This window comes from Sciurus vulgaris (assembly GCF_902686455.1).
Source record: "Sciurus vulgaris genome assembly, chromosome: 17".
NCBI classification, from domain to species: domain Eukaryota; kingdom Metazoa; phylum Chordata; class Mammalia; order Rodentia; family Sciuridae; genus Sciurus; species Sciurus vulgaris.
Genome location: NC_136478.1, coordinates 71,407,766 through 71,427,382, shown reverse-complemented (window position 1 = coordinate 71,427,382; position 19,617 = coordinate 71,407,766). Strand labels below are relative to the sequence as shown.

The 19,617-nt window shown below is 52.6% G+C and overlaps 1 pseudogene across 1 annotated transcript; it reads left to right on the top strand.

Annotated features, from left to right (window-relative positions):
* The first annotated feature begins 6,670 nt into the window (after window positions 1-6,670).
* On the top strand, window positions 6,671-19,059 carry LOC306648255 (retinol dehydrogenase 13-like; annotated as a pseudogene). Its single transcript, XR_013766957.1, has 7 exons — window positions 6,671-6,808; window positions 10,301-10,418; window positions 11,463-11,620; window positions 13,907-14,011; window positions 16,929-17,141; window positions 17,904-18,004; window positions 18,814-19,059. The product of XR_013766957.1 is annotated as a retinol dehydrogenase 13-like (transcript).
* Window positions 19,060-19,617: the final 558 nt, after the last annotated feature.

Below are 19,617 nucleotides of genomic sequence, written 5' to 3'. Positions count from 1 at the left end.
GATCCATTGTGAGTTGAGTTTTGTGCAGGGTGAGAGATAGGGGTTTAGTTTCATTCTGTTGCATATGGATTTCCAGTTTTCCCAGCACCTTTTGTTGAAGAGGCTATCTTTTCTCCATTGCATATTTTTGGCCCCTTTGTCTAGTATGAGAAAATTGTATTTATTTGGGTTTGTGTCCATGTCCTCTATTCTGTACCATTGATCTACCTGTCTATTTTGGTGCCAATACCATGCCGTTTTTGTTACTATTGCTTTGTAGTATAGTTGATGTTCTGGTATTGTATACCCCCCCAACCTTCATTCTTCCTGCTAAGGATTGCTTTAGCTATTCTGGGTTTCTTATTCTTCCAGATGAATTTCATGATTGCTTGCTCTATTTCTGTAAGGTACATCATTGGGATTTTAATTGGAATTGCATTGAATCTGTATAGCTCTTTTGGTAGTATGGCCATTTTGACAATATTAATTCTGCCTATTCAAGAACATGGGAGATCTTTCCATCTTCTAAGGTCTTCCTTAATTTCTCTCTTCAATGTTTTGTAGTTTTCATTGTAGAGATCTTTTACCTCTTTGGTTAGATTGATTCCCAAGTATTTTATTTTATTTTTTGAGGCTATTGCAAATGGAGTTGTTTTCCTCATTTCCCTTTCAGCTGTTTCGTCGCTTGCATATAAAAATGCTTTAGATTTATGCATGTTGATTTTATATGCTGCTATTTTGCTGAATTCATTGATGAGGTCTAGAAGTTTTCTGGAGGAGGTTTTTGGATCCTCTAAATATAGAATCATGTCATTCGCAAATAGTGACAGCTTAAGTTCCTCTTTTCCTATTTGTATCCCTTTAATTTCTTTAGTCTGCCTAATTGCTCTGGCTAGAGTTTCGAGGACAATGTTGAATACAAGTGGTGAAAGAGGACATCCCTGTCTTGTTCCCGTTTTTAAAGGGAATGGTTTCAGTTTTTCTCCATTAAGAATGATGTTGGCCATGGGCTTAGCATAAATAGTCTTTACAATGTTCAGGTATGTTCCTACTATTCCTATTATTTTCTAGTATTTTGAGCATGAAGGGTGTTGTATTTTGTTGAATGCTTTTTCTGCGTCAATTGAAATAACCATATGATTCTTCTCCTTAAGTCTATTGACATGATGGATTACGTTTATTGATTTATGAATGTTGAACCATCCTTGCATTCCAGGGATGAACCCCACTTGATCGTGGTGCACAATTTTCTTAATATGTTTTTGGATACAGTTTGCCAATATTTTGTTAAGGATCTTTGCATCTATATTCATCAAGGATATTGGTCTAAAATTTTCTTTCCTTGATGTGTCTTTTCCTGGTTTGGGTATGAGGGTGATATTAGCTTCATAGAATGAGTTAGGTAGGGTACCCTCCTTTTCTATTTCCTGGAATACTTTGAGAAGTATTGGAATGTGTTCTTCTTTGAAGGTCTGGTGGAGCTCAGCTGAGAATCTGTCTGGTCCTGGGCTTTTCTTGGATGGTAGATTTTTAATGGCTTCTTCTATTTCATTGCTTGATATTTATATGTTTAAATCGTGTATGTCCTCCTGGTTCAGTTTGGGAGGAGCATATATCTCTAGAAATTTGTCAATGTCTTCGGTAGTTTCTATTTTGTTAGAATACAGATTTTTAACGTAGCTTCTCATTATGTTATGTATCTCAGTGGTGTCTGTCGTGATATTTCCTTTTGCATCATGTATTTTAGTAATTTGAGTTTTCTCTTTCCTTGTCTTTGTTAGTGTGGCTAAGGGTTTGTCTATTTTGTTTACTTTCTCAAAAAACCAACTTTTTGTTTTGTCAATTTTTGAATAGTTTCTTTTGTTTCAATTTCATTGATTTCAGCTCTGATTTTAATTATTTCCTGTCTTCTACTACTTTTGCTGTTATTCTGTTCTTCTTTTTCCTAGGGCTTTGAGCTGTAATGTTAGGTCATTTAGTTGTTGACTTTTCATTCTTTTCTTGAATGCACTCCATGCAATGAATTTTCCTCTTAGTACCGCTTTCAAAGTGTCCCAGAGATTTTGATATGTTGTATCGTCGTTCTCATTGACCTCTAAGAATTCTTTTTATCACCTCCCTGGTGTTTTTTGTTATTCATGTTTCATTCATATTATTTAGTCATTCATATTATTTTATGCTAAATAATAGCATATTATTTAGTCTCCAGGTGTTGGAGTAATTTCTGTTTTTTATTTTGTCATTGATTTCTACTCTCAGTCCATTATTATCTGATAGAACACAGGCAATATCTCTATTTTTTTGCATTTCCTAAGGGCTGCTTTGTTGCATAACATATGGTCTATTTTCGAGAAGGTTCCATGTGTTGCTGAGAAGAAAGTGAATTTGCTTGTTGATGGATGGAATATTCTATATATGTCTATTAAGTCTAGGTTATTGATTGTGTTATTGAGTTCTATGGTTTCCTTGGTTGGATTTTGTTTGGAAGCTCTATCTAGTGGTGACAGTGGTGCGTTAAAGTCACCCAGAATTATTGTGTTGTGGTCTATGTGATTCCTGAAATTGACAAACATTTGTTTGATGTATAGGGATGCACCATTGTTTGGGGCATAAATATTTACTACCATTATGTCTTCCTGATTTATGGTTCTCTTAAATCAGGATTTATGGTTCCTCCCTTTGCTGACCTACATTGTTGTTTTTCATTTCCTCCTCATGGAATATTTTGTTGAGAAACATTCTGTACTGCAGGCTTTCTCTTTGTAAATTCTTTTAAACTTTTGTTTATCTTGGAAGGATTTTATTTCATCTTCAAATCTGAAGGTTAGTTTTGCTGGGTATAGGATTCTTGGTTGGCAACCATGTTCTTTCAGAGCTTGAAATTGTTGGTCCAGGCCCTTCTAGCTTTTAGAGTCTGGGTTGAGAAGTCTGCTGCTATCCGTATTGGTCTCCCCCTATATGTAATCTGATGCTTTTCTCTCGCAGCCTTCACAATCCTACCTTTATTTTGAGTGTTAGGCATTTTCATTATAATGTGCCGTGGGGTGGATCTGTTGTGATTCTGTGCATTTGGTGTTCTGTAAGCCTCTTGTATTTGATTTTCCATTTCATTCTTCAGGCTTGGGAAATTTTCTGATATTATTTCATTGAATAGGTTGTTCATTCCTTTGGTTTGTATCTCTGTGCCTTCCTCAATCCTGATAATTCTTAAATTTGGTCTTTTCATGATGTCCCATAGTTCTTGGAGATTCTTTTCATGATTTCTTACCATCTTCTCTGTTTGGGCAACTTTATTTTCAAGATTAAATATTTTGTCTTCGTTGTCTGAGGTTCTGTCTTCCAAGTGGTCTCGTCTGTTGGTGATGCTTTCCATTGAGTTTTTTATTTGGTTTTATTGTCTCCTTCATTTCAAGGATTTCCATTTGTTTTTTTTTTTTTTTTTTTTTTTTTTTTTTTGAGAATCTCTATCTCTTTGTTGAAATGATCTTTTGCTTCCTGCACTTGCTCTTTCAGCTTATTGGTATTATCATTCATTGCCTGCATTTGCTCTCTTATCTCCTCCTTTGCTTCACGAATCATCTTAATCATGTATAATCTGAAGTCCTTTTCTGACATTTCTTCTAACATACTGTCATTGGATTCTATTCATATAGAATCTAGATTTGTTTGGATCATTTTCTTCCCTTGTTTTTTCATGTTGTTCATGTATCTTCCCCTCTAGCAGTGCAGATCTGGGGTATTGCAGATTTCCCCCTATAGGCTTATAGTGGCCCTATAGGTTTCCAAAACCCTTTCTTAAGGGAAGATCAATATTAGCAGTGCCCAAACCAGACACTATGCAATCCTAGACCAAATAGCCCCTATGGGAACAATAACAAAATTGTCATAGTAGACAGAATGAGTTCAAATATTATCTTCAGTAAAACAAACAGGTTTGCAATAAGGTCTGCAGTTTCTAATGGAGGACAAAGAGGTATGTAGAATGTGGCTGTTAATGGGATAAGAAAAGAATATACAGAAGTTCTAGAAAATAGAAAGGGTGAGAGTGTAATCAAAAGAAATCGGATGTTAGCAGGCAAAAAAGGGAGATGAGGGAACAGGTAAACAAAAGGAAAAGAGAGCAAGAAAAGTAAAGAAATAAGAACTTAAATTTTTTAAAAATGAGAAAAAAGAAAATTTACAGTATAGCAGTCATATAGTAATGAAACCTCCCAGTGTTCAGTAGCCCGATGCATGAGAGGTACCTGACAATGAGCTTCAAGCCTCCCGCAGGCGTCTCAGGATGGGATTTGCCCCACCCAAAGATCGGAGCTTTTAGGATTATCCAAGATGGCTGCTCTGGTTTCGAAATGTGTTGGCAAATGGGGAGCTCTGGGGTGGACGTGGGCAGCTGGAGGTCCTGGAGACGGGATGCGGTTGGTCAGGCAGGGGTCCTGGAGGTTGGGTGTGTTTGGTGTGGTTGTGGGATCCTGGAGGCCGGGTGCAATCAGTTGGTCTGGGTTCCTGGTGATAGGGTGCAGTCAGTTGGTCTGGGGGTCCTGGCGGCAGCAGCAGTTGATGTGAGGGCCCCAGAGGCAGGGAGTGATCGGTCTGGCTGAGGGATCCTGGAGACGGGGCTCAGTCAGTCCGGCCAGGGGTCCTAAGGGGCCTGGCTGTTGTCTCAAAATGGCAGCAGCCACGTGTAATCAAACCTGCAGGTACTGTAACAGTGAACTTCCAGGCAACAGCAGGCAGCTGGTGCTCCACTGGTGGTCGGCGATCAGTTTGCTGACTGTTGTGGAAGATCGGAAGGTGAACCTCGTGCGTTGGGTGATGGATAGGTGTAAGGCAGGCGATGGACAGGCGAGAGGCAGGCAGATGGCGGATGATAGACGCCTGACAGTGAGTTTTTCTTTGTACACTAACAACACACACATGCTCATGTGACCTTAATGTCATGTGCCTTGCTCAGAGCCAGCTCTCCCTGCTCTGGGGGTAAATGAAGGCTCTCAGAGGTGTTCTCAAGCTTTTGAGCCCAATGAGCTGTAGGATAATTGGTCCAAAACACATGTAGATGAATGAATTTTATTTTTAGCACCCGATGCTCAGGGAACCCTATCTTGCTGCTGAATGCTCAGTGTCTGCATTCAGTAGGCGCTGAGTGATTGTTGGAAAGAATGACTGAGCACTGGTCCATTGCTGGACATTAAGGCTGCTTTTTATTTGCTTTCTAGCCTCTTGAAATGAGGCAGAGGTAAGGCTGTGGGTACCTTTTCCTCGGTCTGTTTCTTTCTGAATGACTGACCACTCCTTCGCACAATCCTACAGGGGACTGGCTGGTCCACACCTGTCCTCAGTCCTCCCATGCGCTTGCCTCAGAAGGCTGAGTAGCCTGAGGGGAACCTGTAATTGACGCCCCACCCACAGGGAGTGCTCTACACCTGCCAACACTGGTTGTTATCCTTGTTTTTTATTTTGTTTTTGGTACAGGGGATTGAACGCAGAGGCACTTTACCACTGAGCCACATCCGCTGTCCTTTTTGTTCAGAGACAGGGTCTTGCTAAGTTGCTTAGGGCCTTGCTAATTGCTGAGACGGGCTTTGAACTCCCAATCCTCCTGCCTCAGCCTCCTGAGATCATAGGCATGTGCCACCACCTCTGTTTTAATCTGTAGTTTTATTTATTTATTTATTGGTACTGGGAATTTAACCCAGGGGTGCTTAAAAACTGAGCTACATCCCAGCGCTTTTTATATTTTATTTGAAGGGTCTAAGTTGCTTAGGACCTTGCTAAGTTGCCATTCTGCTCGGCTATCTTTTATTTTTAAAGTTGATTTTTCTCAATTGGTGCATTAGAGTCACACATAAAAATGGAGTTCGCTGTGCCGTGTTCATCATGCCCATGACGTAGTCTGGTTAATTTCATTATGCCGTTCCCCTTTTCCTCCCCTCCTCCTATTTCCTATCCTCTATTCCACTGTCCTGTTTTTTTTTTTCAGATCCCACTCCCCCTTTTAAAATTTGTTCTTTCTCTCTGGCTTCCACATGTGAGGGTAGCATCTGACCTTTGACTTTCTGAGTCTGGCTGACTTCACTAGCATGACGTTTTCCAGATCCTTCACTTGCCAGTAGAGACATAATTTCATTCTGCTTTACGGCTGAGTTAAAACTCCATTGTATGGGGAGGCTGAGGCAGGAGGATCGCGAGTTCAAAGCCAGTCTCAGGGCTGGGTTGTGGCTCAGTGGTAGAGCGCTTGCCTAGCATGCGTGAGGTTAGAGTTTCAACACCGCATATGAATAAATATGAATAAAATAAAGGTCCATCAACAACTTAAAAACAAAACAAAAACTAGCCTCAGCAAGGTGCCAAGCAACTCAGAGAGACCCGGTCTCTAAATAAAATACAAAGCAAGGGCTGGGGATGTGGCTCAGTGGTCCAGTTCCCTGAGTTCAATCCCAGTAGCAAAACAAAGCAAAAACACTCCACCCTGAGCACACGCGTTGAAGGTGGAGCGAGTCTTGCAAGGGTAGCGGCGCCTATTTGTGGGTTGAGTGTGACGTCATTGGACCCGCGGCTCGCCCCGCCCCCGCCCCGAACTACCATTCCCAGCGCTCCGAGCGCTCGGCCCGTCCTCATAGGCCCGCGCCCTGGAGGCCACGCCCGGCCGCGCCACGCTCCTCCCGCCCGGTTCCGGGGTCCGCCTGCGCCGCGCTGCTGCTCCGCACGTGGGTGGCTGGGCGCCGCGCTCGTCCCGGCCCCGCGGCGGAGCCTGCTCCTCGCCCGGCATGAACCGCTACCTGCTGCCGGCGTCGGTGCTGGGCACCGCGGTGGGTGGCGCCGTGCTGCTCAAGTGAGGTACGTGCGGCCCGGTGCGCCGGCCGCTGGAGGGCAGGGAAGCACCGGGGAAGGGGCGCCGACCCGGCCGGGCCCGAGTCCCGGCTCACGCCGGCCGCAGCGCCCTTGCAGAAAGTGAGCCGTAAACCAGGCCAGGATGGCAGGGGCGCCGTCGCCGGTCCAAGGTCACCCGGGGCAAGGGGCGGGGCCCGGCCCTGGTGAGCGTTATGGCTCTTTCCTTCCGGATTTCCATGATTGATCCCAGTCAATTGGCAAATACTAATCGTACTCTTACCGCGTGTTACCTGCTGGCCTGCATGCGAAGAAATCAAAGAAACAAGTAGAATTGTACGACTCAGTAAACGGAAAGATCCTGTTACAGGGGTGTGTACCTAGAACTTTGTTGCCTTCCCTCCCTTCCTCCTGTCGTTCCTCCTCTTCCGGGAAATTAGGGACTTACTGACTGCAGAGTAGTGACAACCATATATTCAGCACCGCGGGGACAGCGCCTTTCCTTGTTAACCTGGGGGAGTGGGAAGCTTCCCGGTCCCTCGTGTCTGACTTAGGAACCCACAGTCTTTCCACCACCGTGTGCTTGGAACCCTGTTTTGTTTCTACCTTTGATTTAGCACTGAAGGGTGCATGTTCTTAGGGTTTTTTTCCAATTGTTATTTAAAGCTGTAGAGTTTCATCCTGAGGCTACATTGTAGCCCATCCCTGTTTACTAACTGCTTAGTTTTCTGCAGGTAGAAATAGCACTGAAAGAATGGAACTCTTCTAGGATCAATGTCTAGAAGTGGGGGAGGGGGGGGAGAATGCACACATTTATGGTTTGACACCTAAGACTAAATCACCATCAGGGAATGTTTAACAGACTCCCTGTGAGTACTCGAGTCATACAAACCCTAACCCTGGATATTATTATGATCGGTAAAAAATAAATTGTGCTGGGCACAATGACGCAAACCTGTAATCACAGCTGTTTAGGAGGCTGAGGCAGGAGAATTGCAAGTTCGAGGCCAGTGCAGGCTATCTTGCAAGACCCTGTCCAAAAAAAAAAAAAAAAAAAAAATTCTTTCTCAACAAAATCAATGGGGAAAGAGTGGTATTTCATATTCATTTGTATTTCTTTGGTTCCTGTAAGGATATCCCTTTCTCCTGTGCTGAGCTGTTTCCCAGGCTTCCTCTGTGGCCTCCCCTGCCCAGGGTGCAGGTGTCCAGAGGGACAGAGATGAACAGTGCTGGGTGTTATGCTTGCCAGGTGGCAGCCTTCTCAGAGGTTTGAGAAGGTGAGTGACCTGGTCTGAATGAGCTCTGTGAGGTCTGTGGCCAGGATGGAGTGGAGGGAGGACAGGCTCCATGAGCAGCAGCAGCAGGAGCGTCTGAAGGCGGCCAGGCCAGGTGACGGGCCAGTGGTAGGCATCTGAGGAGGTGGGGAGACTGGACTTGCTGAAGGTGGGCTGGTGTCCACAGCCGTGGTGAAGGTTGGCGGCTGAGGTCCCTAGAGGAGTGGTGTTCATAAGGCAGGGCTGCGGGTGGGGAGCGGGGAATCGCTGTTGACGGGCAGTTTCAGTTTGCAGATGAAAAGCCTCCTGGAGATGGAGGCGGGTGGCAAGCATCATTTCATGATGGCGTTTGATACCACAGAAGTGCCCCTGTGGAAGTGGTCATGATGGCAGATGGTGTGTGCTGTGTACTTTGTACAGAACCACTGCCAGAAAAATAAAAGTAGAGGAGAGAAGACAGACAAACGGACAGGCAGTGCCAGCTGGTTAAGGGGGGCTGGTGGGAGGAAGACTTGCGAAATTCAACATTGAAACCACGTATCCAAACAACTAGCTCTATGGTACAGCATGGAGAGTGTGGTTCATGACAATGAACGTGTTTTCAAAAATCCGCCGAGAACAGATTTTTATCTTTACATCCACACAAATAAGTATATGAGGGAGTGGATATGGTAATTAGCGCAGTGTAGCTATTCTGTAACATATATCTTTGAAAACGTGCTCCACATGATAAATATATATAGGTTTTGTCAATAAAGTCTATCCAAATACAAACAAGAATTCAGTGTGTGTGTGTGTGTGTATACATATATATATATATATATATATTTTTTTTTTTTTTTTAAATTTATTTATTTTTGTTCCAGGGATTGAACTCAGGGTCACTTAACCACTGAGCCACATCCCCAGCCCTTTTTTGTATTTTAGTTAGAGACAGGGTCTCACTGAGTTGCTTAGGCTCTTGCTAAGTTTCTGAGGCTGGCTTTGACTTGCGATCTTTCTGCCTTAACCTCAAGCAAGAATTTACTTTATTAAAAAGATAAACACAACTTCAGGTTGGTGGTGTGGACCTAATATGGCCTGGTCATGTGGTCATGATGGGCTATGGTTGGTTGGCCTGCTGTGGCCCCAGTAGCACATGGGCCGATTTGAGAGCATCAGCCCTGATACCAGGCTGACCTGGATTTGAGTCTTGACCTTTTTTGACAGTGAGGCCTTTGCCTGGGCATCTGTGAGCTGAGGGGCTTACCTTTCCCACCTCACTGGGGTTGCCAAATGTACCTGATCAGAGGATTTTGTGTGCCCAGCCTTGCGAGTCCCCTCTGATCTTAGGACAAGTTCTTGGGGTGGAGGCAGTGTTTTCCTGAGCACATACCATGTGCCTGGCCCTTTGGAAAGCATGTGTTGTAGCTTAACTCTGGGTCTCCACAAAGCCTGGTTGAGGTAGGCGCTGTCCTGAAATCTCAGCTTTCTCTAGTGTCCTTAGTGACGCAGTGCTGATCTGTAGACTGTGACTCGGGTCAGACCTGGCCCACTGCCTCTCCTGGTGAATAAAGTTTTATTGGAACCTCTGTGTCTGTCTGTTTATGCATTGCCTGTGGCTGCTTTGTGCACTGATGGTGAAGGTGAGTACAGGGACAGGGACTTAATTAGTCCACACTAAAACTCAGCCTCTGGTGGCTGATAGCCAGTGAACTGTACAGTGACCTTCCCAGTGTGGATGGGGGTTGTCTGGCCAGCTGCCTCCTGGGGGATGTTAGCTTGCTTCTGTGGGTGTGGGGGTGGCAGGAGGACTAAGCCTCCTTCCAGATGCCCAGACGTGCCCAAGGGGACTGTGCAGGTGGGTGTAGTCAAGGGTCTTGAGATTGGGAGAGTATCCTAGGCCGTGTGGGGAGAGTGTCATCCTGAGGGAGCGCAGCCCTGACCTCCCACAGAGGTAGCCCAGACTGCTGCCTGCAGAGCTGGAGGGCGGCGCACCGTGGCTTTAAGCCCCCAGGGCGTGTGGGCATGTGACAGCAGCCCCGGACCCTCAGGCGGTGCATGTTCACAAGCTGGGGACTCACCTGGCGGAGGCCTCCTGTGGCGGCCCGGTGGACACCGTGCGGGCACCCTGCAGCATCAGTGTTTCTGTCATTCGGTCGGCGTGAGCTCAGGGCGGACTGTCGGGGTGCGCAGGGTCGGAGTGGAGAGGCAGAACTGACCGGGCTGTCTCTCACCTTCAGGGACTATGTTGCTGGTGGGGCTTGTCCCAGCAAGGCCACATAGCCGGGAAGACGGTCATCGTAACGGGTGCCAACACGGGCATCGGGAAACAGACTGCCTTGGAACTGGCCAGAAGAGGTGAGGACCCGCCTGCTTTTGTGTTCAAAGAGATTCTTGCACACCAGTGTTCGTGGCAGTCCGAAAGCCAGAAGCAACCCCTCTAACAAGATGCGGTCCAGCCACACAGTGGGATGTGACCCAGCCTCAAAAGGAAGGAAACTGCTGGGCACAGTGGCCATACCTGTCATCCTAGTGGCAGGCTGAGGCAGGAGGATCTCGAGTTCCAGACCAGCCTCAACAATCTGGCAGTCATGTTGGAGGCAGGTGGACTGAGCGGTGGCTTGTATAGGTGGCAGGAGGTGCATGCTTTTTGGGGGGGGAGGGGGTTACTGGGGAAGAACCGAGGGGTGCTTAACCACTGAGCCACATTCCACCCTTTTCTATTTGTTATTAAGAGTCCGGGTCTGACTGAGTTGCTGAGGCTGGCCTTGAACTTGCAATCCTCCCACTTCAGCCTCCCGAGTCGTTGGGATTACAAGCATGTAATCTGATAGGCATGCGAGGTGCATTTTCAGCTTCTCACTTTTCAGCCTGCGGTGGGCTTGTGGGGTGGAATCCTGTGGCGAATCTAGGAGCGCCTGCATGTCACAGGGTCCACCCACTTCAGCGCACAGGCAGTGATGTTGAGGACGCTGAGTGGTGCAGATATTGCCACTGCCTGTCTTATGACACGGTCATCGCCCTGAAGCTTAGATACCTTGGTCCCTTCGCCCGTCCTGGCTGATGCCCAAGCCATCAGCCCTAGGAAGCCAAGAGCCCTCCTTTGGCCTCTGGGCCTCACCTGTTCTGGGGCCCAGGCCAGTGGCAGTCACTGACGTGGTGACTGCAGGGCCCCCCGCTCTCATGGTGGTGCTTCCTTCCCCTTTCCGGCCGAGTAACGCCCTGCCGCAGGCTGCACCACGGTCTGCTGTCTGCTGGTCTGTGGCTGACGCCCGGGGTCCACTTTCTGCTGTCGGGATACGCGGCTGTGGAGCCTGGCGGGTGTGGGTGGCAGACTCCGTTTCTCGAGACCCTGGGGGTGAGTCTGCTTCATTTTGAACTGTGTCCCCCTGCTGGCTTCAGGAGGCAACGTCATCCTGGCCTGCCGAGACATGGAGAAGTAGCGAGGCGGCGGCCAGGGACATCCGCGGGGAGACCCTCAATCACCGTGTCCAGCGCCCGGCACCTGGACCTGGCTTCCCTCAAGTCCATCCGGGAGTTTGCAGCTAAGGTCATTGAAGGTAGGCGGGGCACGCTGACCTCGCGGGCTGAGGTCTGGGTGGCCACTCCGGGCCCAGCTCTGAGGAGCCGGAGCCGGGCAAGTCCCGGAGCTGTGGCACCTGCAGCCGCCATCTGTGATTGACAGCCCGCGGTGTGATTGACAGTTGTGGTTTACCCTCTTCCATGTCCACCTGTTTTTCACTTCACCTGGTTGGGAAAGAAACAGGTGAAGAATGACCTCTTCTCACATGAAGGTCGTTTGAGATGCAGACATTGGCGTCCCGAGTGCAGCTTTCCCTTCCGCGGTGCGCGGTGGAGCCTGCGCCCCTCCCCTCCAGCCAGCCCCGCCGAGTAGGGGAGCCAGGAAGCAGGCCAGTGGCTGGGTCCGAGCTGAAGATTCGCATGTGGGCCAGGTTGCTGTCCTTCACGCGAAAGAAATACGCTCAGAAAATTTGTCAAATACCGTGCGAAAGAGAAGCAGAGCTAGACGTCTCTTCCACACCAGTGGCCATCCCGTTGAGGAGACAGGTCTCCTTCCGTAGTTGCTTTTTTTGTACTGGGATGGAACCACAGTGGCTTAACCACTGAGCCACATCCCCAGCTCTGTGTATTGATTTTGAGACAGCAGTGAGGGATGAACGTTTATCCAGCACCTTCTGTGTACCCTTCATGCACATGGTCCCAGCTGATTCCTCCAGGAAGCTCCTCTTCCATTTCCAGCCGTGGACACTGCTGCTCAGCGCAGGCCCTGGCGACGCGCCCGGGGCCCTGAGCCTCCCTGAGCCTCACGCCCCTCTCTGGGAGCCCAGTTAGTAGTCCTTTGTTCTGCGGGGACTCTTCTGAGGACTAGGTGGAGTCGCATCTGTGCTCAGCAAGTCACGTGGTGGCCTCTGGGTGCTTCCCCAGATGGGAGGCCAGGATGAGAGGCTCAAGCCGCGAGGGCGGCACGTCCTATGCCTTAAGGAGCTCGGTGAGGGAGGTTCCCAGATGCCAGAAGGACCCCGCCCTGCTGGGCCCCAACCCGCGCCGCTCCCCGGCCCCCATGGTCTCAGCTTCCGCGCGGGCTCCGGGCGTCGTCCCAGCACCCGGGTTCTGTCCCCAGCCCCTTGCTCTGCCACAGCTCCTTCCACTGGAGGAGTCTGTTCTGTTTGGCTCTGAGCTACACTGGGACATCCCGCTGGGAAGGTGGGACTCGACTGTCCTGTCCACCCTGAATGTCCAGGGCCCATTAGTAGGTGCTTAGAACATACCTGATGAATGAATAATACACGTCTCTACCAGGAGGTACTAGTAGTCCTTTTTACAAAGGAGGAAACTGAGTCCACAGAGAAGTTATGTGACTTGGCCAGGGTCACACAGCTGGTCAGGGTGGAGCCAAGTTTGATTGCTGGTCTGTCCGGATGCTGGCATTTAAACTCCCATTACAGGGAGGTCATCAGGGTTGTCCCAGTGCACTGCTTCTGGTGTCCTCCAAGAGGAAACGGGGACAGAGATGGATGCGCACAGAGGGAAGGTGCACGGCACGGGGAGAGGATGCCGTCCACAGTGGAGGAGGGGCCGGGGAGGCCGTCCCTCTGTCCCTCGGTCTCAGAAGAGCCGGGCTGCAGCCTCATCCTTGGGTTTCCAGTCTCTGGAACCGAGACTGTAGGTTTCTGTTGTTGAAACTGGTTTGTGGGGCTTGCTTATGGCAGCCTGGCAGCTCGGTGTGTGGGAGCTCTGCCCTTCGTCCCGTTTTACAGACAGGACGCCGAGGCTCCAGTCTGTCTGAGCATCTTCCTGTTGCTTGTGCAAGTGGTGGACTTGGCATGAGGTTGGCGCCAGCTGCCCCCAGCGCCTCGCGGCCTGCGAGTGCCCCTTGCAGTGCCGAGGCCCCTGCAGGCCAGATTTGCAGGCTTAGAAGGGGCCTGTGTGTACGAGCGTCCTGGTGTGGTGTCACGAAGAGCCGAAGTGCGCTCTCACGGGTGTAGAGGCGGAGGGCCTGAGCCAGGTGTCCCTGGGCCGCCTCCCTCGGGATGCCTGGCCAGCGCCCCTGCCTCTGCAGCGGGTGGAGCTGAGGATCCAGGAGTCTCCACCCCGCCACCCCAGGGCCACCCCCTGTTGCGTCCTGAGCCTGTGCCCCTTCTTGGGAACCCCAGTCTTGTTGGATCGGGGCCCACCCTGATGACCCTCACCTGCACGGTGGACACCTCTGTGGAGGCCTCATTTCAGGAGGCTGGAGGTGGACAGGAGTCGGGGGAATGCCGAGCAGCCCCGGGCAGGGTGAGACTGCCCTCAGCCCGCCGCACGTGTCCTGACCTGTCTTCCAGAGGAGGAGCGGGTGGACGTCATGGTCAATACCGCTGCTGTGATGCGCTGCCCGCACTGGACCACCGAGGACGGCTTTGAGATGCAGTTTGGCGTCAACTACCTGGGTGAGGTCGGGGCGGGACTCATGGTGGCTTCGCCCGGCCCGAGAGTGGCTTCTGCCCGCTGTGCAGGGTCGCCTGCTGCGTTTGGGCAGCTGGGCAGCAGGGGCCTGCCTGTTCGTTGCTTAGTGCTTCAGCACCTCCCGTCCCTTTGTGCAGAGAACCGTGCTTCCATCTGTCTGTCCTTCCTCTCTGCTGCCAAACTGTCATGATTCTGTGAGTCGTCCACGTCCCTTGATGAACTGGTTCTGGTTTTAGGGGAGGGAGTGGCTGTTGGGTGGCAGCTGGCTTCTGCCAGGGGCTTCCAGCCCTAGGAAGTAGCCCGTGAGCCTCCAGCGGTCCTCGTGCCTGGACCCGCACCTGGAGATGCCTCAATGGTGCCCCTCTCCCCGCCCCGCCTGCCCTCTGCCGCTCGCCCTGCTCCACACTTCCTCCCATCCACCAGCCCCTCTCCTGGCCCAGAGCTTGTCTGCCCCTCCATTCTGCCCAAGTGCCCCGGCCATGAGGACCCAGGCCTGATGCCCCTCAGCAAGGCCCCTCCTGGCTGCTCCATGCCACCGACTTGCCGGGTTCTTTCCATCCCGTCATGGTGTCATTTGCTGTTTTTGAACCCAGGGGTGCTCTGCCACTGAGCTACACCCCAGTTCTTTTTGTGTTTTATTTTGAGACAGGGTCTTGCTAATTGCTGAGGCTGGCCTCACACTTGGATCCTCCTGCTTCAGCCTCCCGTCACTGGGATTGCAGGCGGACACACTGTGCCTGACTTATTTTCTCGATTACTGTCTGTCTGCCTCATCAGACTGCAGATCCCTTGACAGCAGGGACTTGTTCTGTGCTGTTTCCAGGACCAGCAAGATGCCCTGCACACGCAGGTACTCAGTAGATGCCTGCTGGATACTGTGGCAGGACTCTTGCACGGGGGCAGCAAGGGGAGTGGATCAGAGCCACTGGTCTGGAGTAGTGTGGCTGGTGAGCAGCGAATGGGCTGGCCTGCTGTTCCACGCGGCCGTCTGCCCAGCGGGGCCGTGAGGGCCTGGGTGTTAGCCGTGCAGGCGTGAGGGTGGCTCCCCGGGGACCCACGTGGAGGCTTCATTTCTCTTTGGGGAGCGTGGCCGTGTGGGGCGGTGCTCTGTGGAAGCCTGGGTCCCGGCCTCCGGGTCTCCTCTTCGCTGTCTCTAAGGTGCCTCTGTCCTGTGGGCTTCAGCGGCTCCTTGCAGGCCTCGCCTGGTGGTGGGAAAGGCCGTGAGCGGAAGCCGCCCTGACGGTGCACGGCAGATGCTGCGGCAACGGGAAGGCCCGGCTCTGCAGGCGGAGTCCAGGCCAGGGTGTGGGCAGGGCCGGCTCCTCGGGCTGCTGCAGGCGCTCCCGGCTCCTGGCATTTTCTGCAGCCTTCGTGTTGCTCGGATGAAGCGGCAGCGCCCGATGCCCACCTTCCTCTTCCCTGGCTTGTCCCCGCGTGTGAGTCTGCGTCCCAAAAGGCTCACCCTGATGACCTCACTTAGGCCTGATTACTCGTGTACAGACCCTGTCCCCTGTAGAGCCATGTTCTGGGGTGCTGGGGACTTAACCTGTAATGTGTGCTGTCATTCACATCCTGTTGGCTGCGCTGTCACATGACCTTGGTAGTGGCCAGGGAGTCCTCCCCTGGGTGTCGTGTGTGGCTGGACGTTCTGTTACTGGAAGAGAAATGCAGGACGGAGCTCGGGACAGAGGGCGTCCTTCCCCAGGTGACCTCACACGGTTATCCCGGGGCTTGCCAGGGACGGCCCGTGTGCTGTGGGGTGTTGATCAGTGCCGCTGACCTCTTCCCCAGCGCGGACAGGCCCAGGCAGACACCAGAGGTGTTTACCGTCCTCACCCGCTCTTCCTGCTGCTGTGTGAAGAGGCTGCACGTAGGTGGAGGGCAGAGTGGTGTCCACAGGGCCGGGGGGGAGGCATTGGCCAAGGCTGCAGCATCTCAGTTGGGAGGAATAAGTTCAAGAGATAATTATTTACCAGCTGGCTGCAGGTGATAACAGTGTACAGCGTCCCTCGGCATCCCTGGGGGCTGGCTCCAGAGCCCCCGGCTGGTACCAGAACCCGTGGATGCTCAAGGCACTTATGCAAACCATGTAGTATTTGCACACAGCACGCAGCCTTCCTGTGCTTAAACGAGCTCTCCGTGGCGATGCTGAACACAGTGTGGATGCTGACCTCTCAGCTTCTTACTCTGAACACAGTGCAAATGCCCGTATGTAGGTAAAACACATGTTGTTAGGGAATGATGACAAGAAAAGTCCGTATGTCCGGATCAATGTAGTTTTTTCTGCATGTTTTCTTTCTTTTTCTTTTGATACCAGGGATTGAACCCAGGGGTGCTTAACCACTGAGTCTCACCCCAAGCCCCTTTTATTTTTATGTTGAGACAGCATCTCACTGAGTTGCTTAGGGTCTCCCTAAATTACTGAGACTGGCTTTGAACTCGGAATCCTCCTGCCTCAGCCTCCCAAGCTGCTGGGATTACAGGCGTGCGCCCTTGTGCCCAGCTTCCTGCATCTTTTCAGTGGTGGTCAGTTGAATCTGTGGATATGGAACGCGCAGATACAGAGGCAAGCTCTATTGTACACATGAAAATTTGCTGAGATTTTTGAGGCATGTGCAGATGTGAGCCTGATTGGGCTGTTCCTCAGCGTGTGCCCGTTTTAAAACATGCACACCATAAATATATTCAACTTTTTTCTCAATTAAAAAGTAGACCAAATGAAAACCTGATGAGGTGCCATTCGCCTCCGTTAGCGCAGCGATGATGGAGCAGGCCACCAAAGCAGGTGCTGTTGCAGATGCGGAGGAACTGGGCTCGCGGGTTGCTGCTGGGAATGCACAAGGAACCAGTACCTTCGCGTCGAGCAAGCGCAGACGCGAGTGTCCCGCTGTCCTCCACCAGGTCACTTTCTCCTGACACACCTGCTGCTGGACAAGCTGAGAGCCTCGGCGCCCGCGCGCATCATCAACCTCTCGTCCCTGGCCCATGTGGCTGGGCACGTGGATCTGGAGGACCTGAACTGGCAGAGGAGGAAGTATGACACCAAGGCTGCCTACTGCCAGAGCAAGCTGGCCCTCGTGCTCTTCACCAAGGAGCTGAGCCGCCGGCTGCCAGGTGTGCAGCTCAGCCTTGCTGGCCTCGTCCCTGCCCCGTCTGGGAGCCGCTGCGCCCTGGCCCTGGTGGGGAGGGCGGCGCGTCCAGACGGGAGTGAAGCCACACACCACCGGGCTCCCCGCGGACACCGAGGCAGACCGTGCCGACCCAGGCTGCTCCCAGGATTGCTGGTCCCCCTTGGCTGCTGCCCTCAGGCATTCTTCCCTGCTTGTCCTAGATGGGCACCTGAGCCTCTCGGCTAGTTGTTCTCAGCTGGGAGTGATTTTGGCCTCCCAGGGGACATGGGACAGGGTCTGCAGACGTGATCATCACACCCGGGGGGGGTCTGCTGGCACCTGGGTGAGGTCGGGAACGCTGCTCAGCATCCTGCAGCGCGCAGGGGGCTCCCCAGCGCCACTGCCCGAGGTGCTCGTGCTGAGAAAGCTGTCGGAGGCCCTTGCTTTTCGGGGAGGTGTGTGGGCCAGCAGCGCCAGCCTCACCTGGGAGCTGGCCGCAGTGGCAGCCTCTCAGACCCCACCCTGGCCCCTGCTCAGACTGGCGGGGCCGGTGGAGCCCAGTGCCGTGGGTTCGTGGCGCTCTGGGGGCGCTCTGCCCTGGCAGCTGTGTGACAGAGCTGCCTTGTGAGATGGGACCCTTGATGCTGAGGGGCGGGAGGGTGGCATGGATCCCAGTGTGGGCGGCAGCACTGGGCGGGGAGGCCCCAGAGCCGGCCTGCGGCAGCCTGCAGCCAGGAGTGAGCCACCCAGCTTCACCTTTCTCCAGGCACCGGTGTGACTGTGAATGCTCTGCACCCCGGAGTGGCCAGGACGGAGCTGGGCAGACACAGGGCATGCACAGGTCCACCTTCTCCAGCTTCACCCTTGGTGAGTCCCCCGGTCTGGGTCCCTTTGCGGAACTCTGACCCTGCCCTCTCAGCCTGGGCCCAGGACCACCCCCGACCGTCCCTGGCTTCACTTCTTCCCGGTCCCGCCCTGGGTCTTTGTGGTGTGCAGGATGAGCCCCTCCTCTGACGGCCGGTCTCCAGCCTCAGCGTAGCTCCCACGAGACACCCACGAGAAAGCCGTGTCTTGGAGAGGGAAGCTGCGGAGCCAGCTCTGGAGTCAGGCTGTGCTCAGGACAAGGCCAGCGTCCCCCCAGACTGGCTGAGCTGTGTGGGGAAACGCTCCCCTTTGAGTGCCAGTGTCCTCATGTCCTCAGCGAGGGTCCCTCCGTTGTTGGCTGATCCCTCCTGTGAACGGCCATGCCCAGTGTCTGTCCCAGAGTGGAAGCTGGGCAGAGCATTGGGCCTGGTGTCTGTGACCCTGGGGACGTTTCGTGGGTGGGGCTGGTGTCAGGAGCCCCAGGCCATGCCTGCCCCCGAGGCTTCCATGAGTAGAGGCTGTTTCAAGGACAGCTGGGAGGGTGAGGACTAGGTGCTGACCAGGAGAAGCGAGGGCTCCGTTGGAGCTTCCTGGGGAGGTGGCTTTGGGGCTGGTCCCTGCGTCTGGAGGGAGTTGTCTGGGCAGTGCCAGGAAGGGACCTGAGGTGGAGAGACACGCAGGACAGAGGCTGGAGATGGGCACTGCCGGGCTCTGGGGCGGCTTCTGGCCTCAGGGCTTTGGGCTCCCTGAGGGTGGGGCAGGGCACTGGTGTCCTCGGGTGTGTGGACTGAGTGCCCTGTGGCTGCTCGCAGGGCCCATCTTCTGGCTGCTCGTCAAGAGCCCCCAGCTGGCAGCGCAGCCCAGCACATACCTGGCCGTGGCTGAGGAACTGGAGGGTGTTTCTGGAAAGTACTTTGATGGATTCAAAGAGAAGGCACCAGCCCCTGAGGCCGAGGATGAGGAGTTAGCCTGCAGGCTTTGGGCTGAAAGTGCCCGCTTGGTGGGTTTGGACTTGTCCCATGGGTCCCCTGTGAGGGGACAGTCGCTGTCCAGGTAACCTCTGAAGCAGGTTTGAAAGCCACCTGGGTCTCTAGGATGGAGCTTCAAGATCCAGGATGCTGCCAGCCTTGCCTTTATCACTCTCCAGGGGACAGTGTTGGCACCACCTCAGCCTCAAGGACAAGGGCACAGGCTGCCACACCCCTGCCACCCTCCAGGGGGCAGAACAGACTCAGCCTCGAGACCAAGGGTGCTGGCTGCCATACCCTCTCCATCCTCCGGGGGGCAGAACAGACTCAGCCTCGACACCAAGGGTGAGGGCTGCCATACCCTCTCCATCCTCCGGGGGCAGAATGGACTCTGCCTCAAGACTGAGGGCAGGGGCTGCCATACCCTCTCCATCCTCCAGGGGGCAGTACTGGCCCCATATGTGTGTCAGCTGCCCACAGAGGGTTGGGCTGCAGGTGGGCACCTGCTTCAGGGGCTCGCAGGTACTACTTGCCCTGCTGCCAATGGGTGAGCTGGGCCCTCAGGTGCCTGATTTGGGAATCCACACCTGGAAGACAGAGGGAGGAGACAGCCCCTCTGGCTTTGGAGGCCGGTGGCGGGTGGTGCAG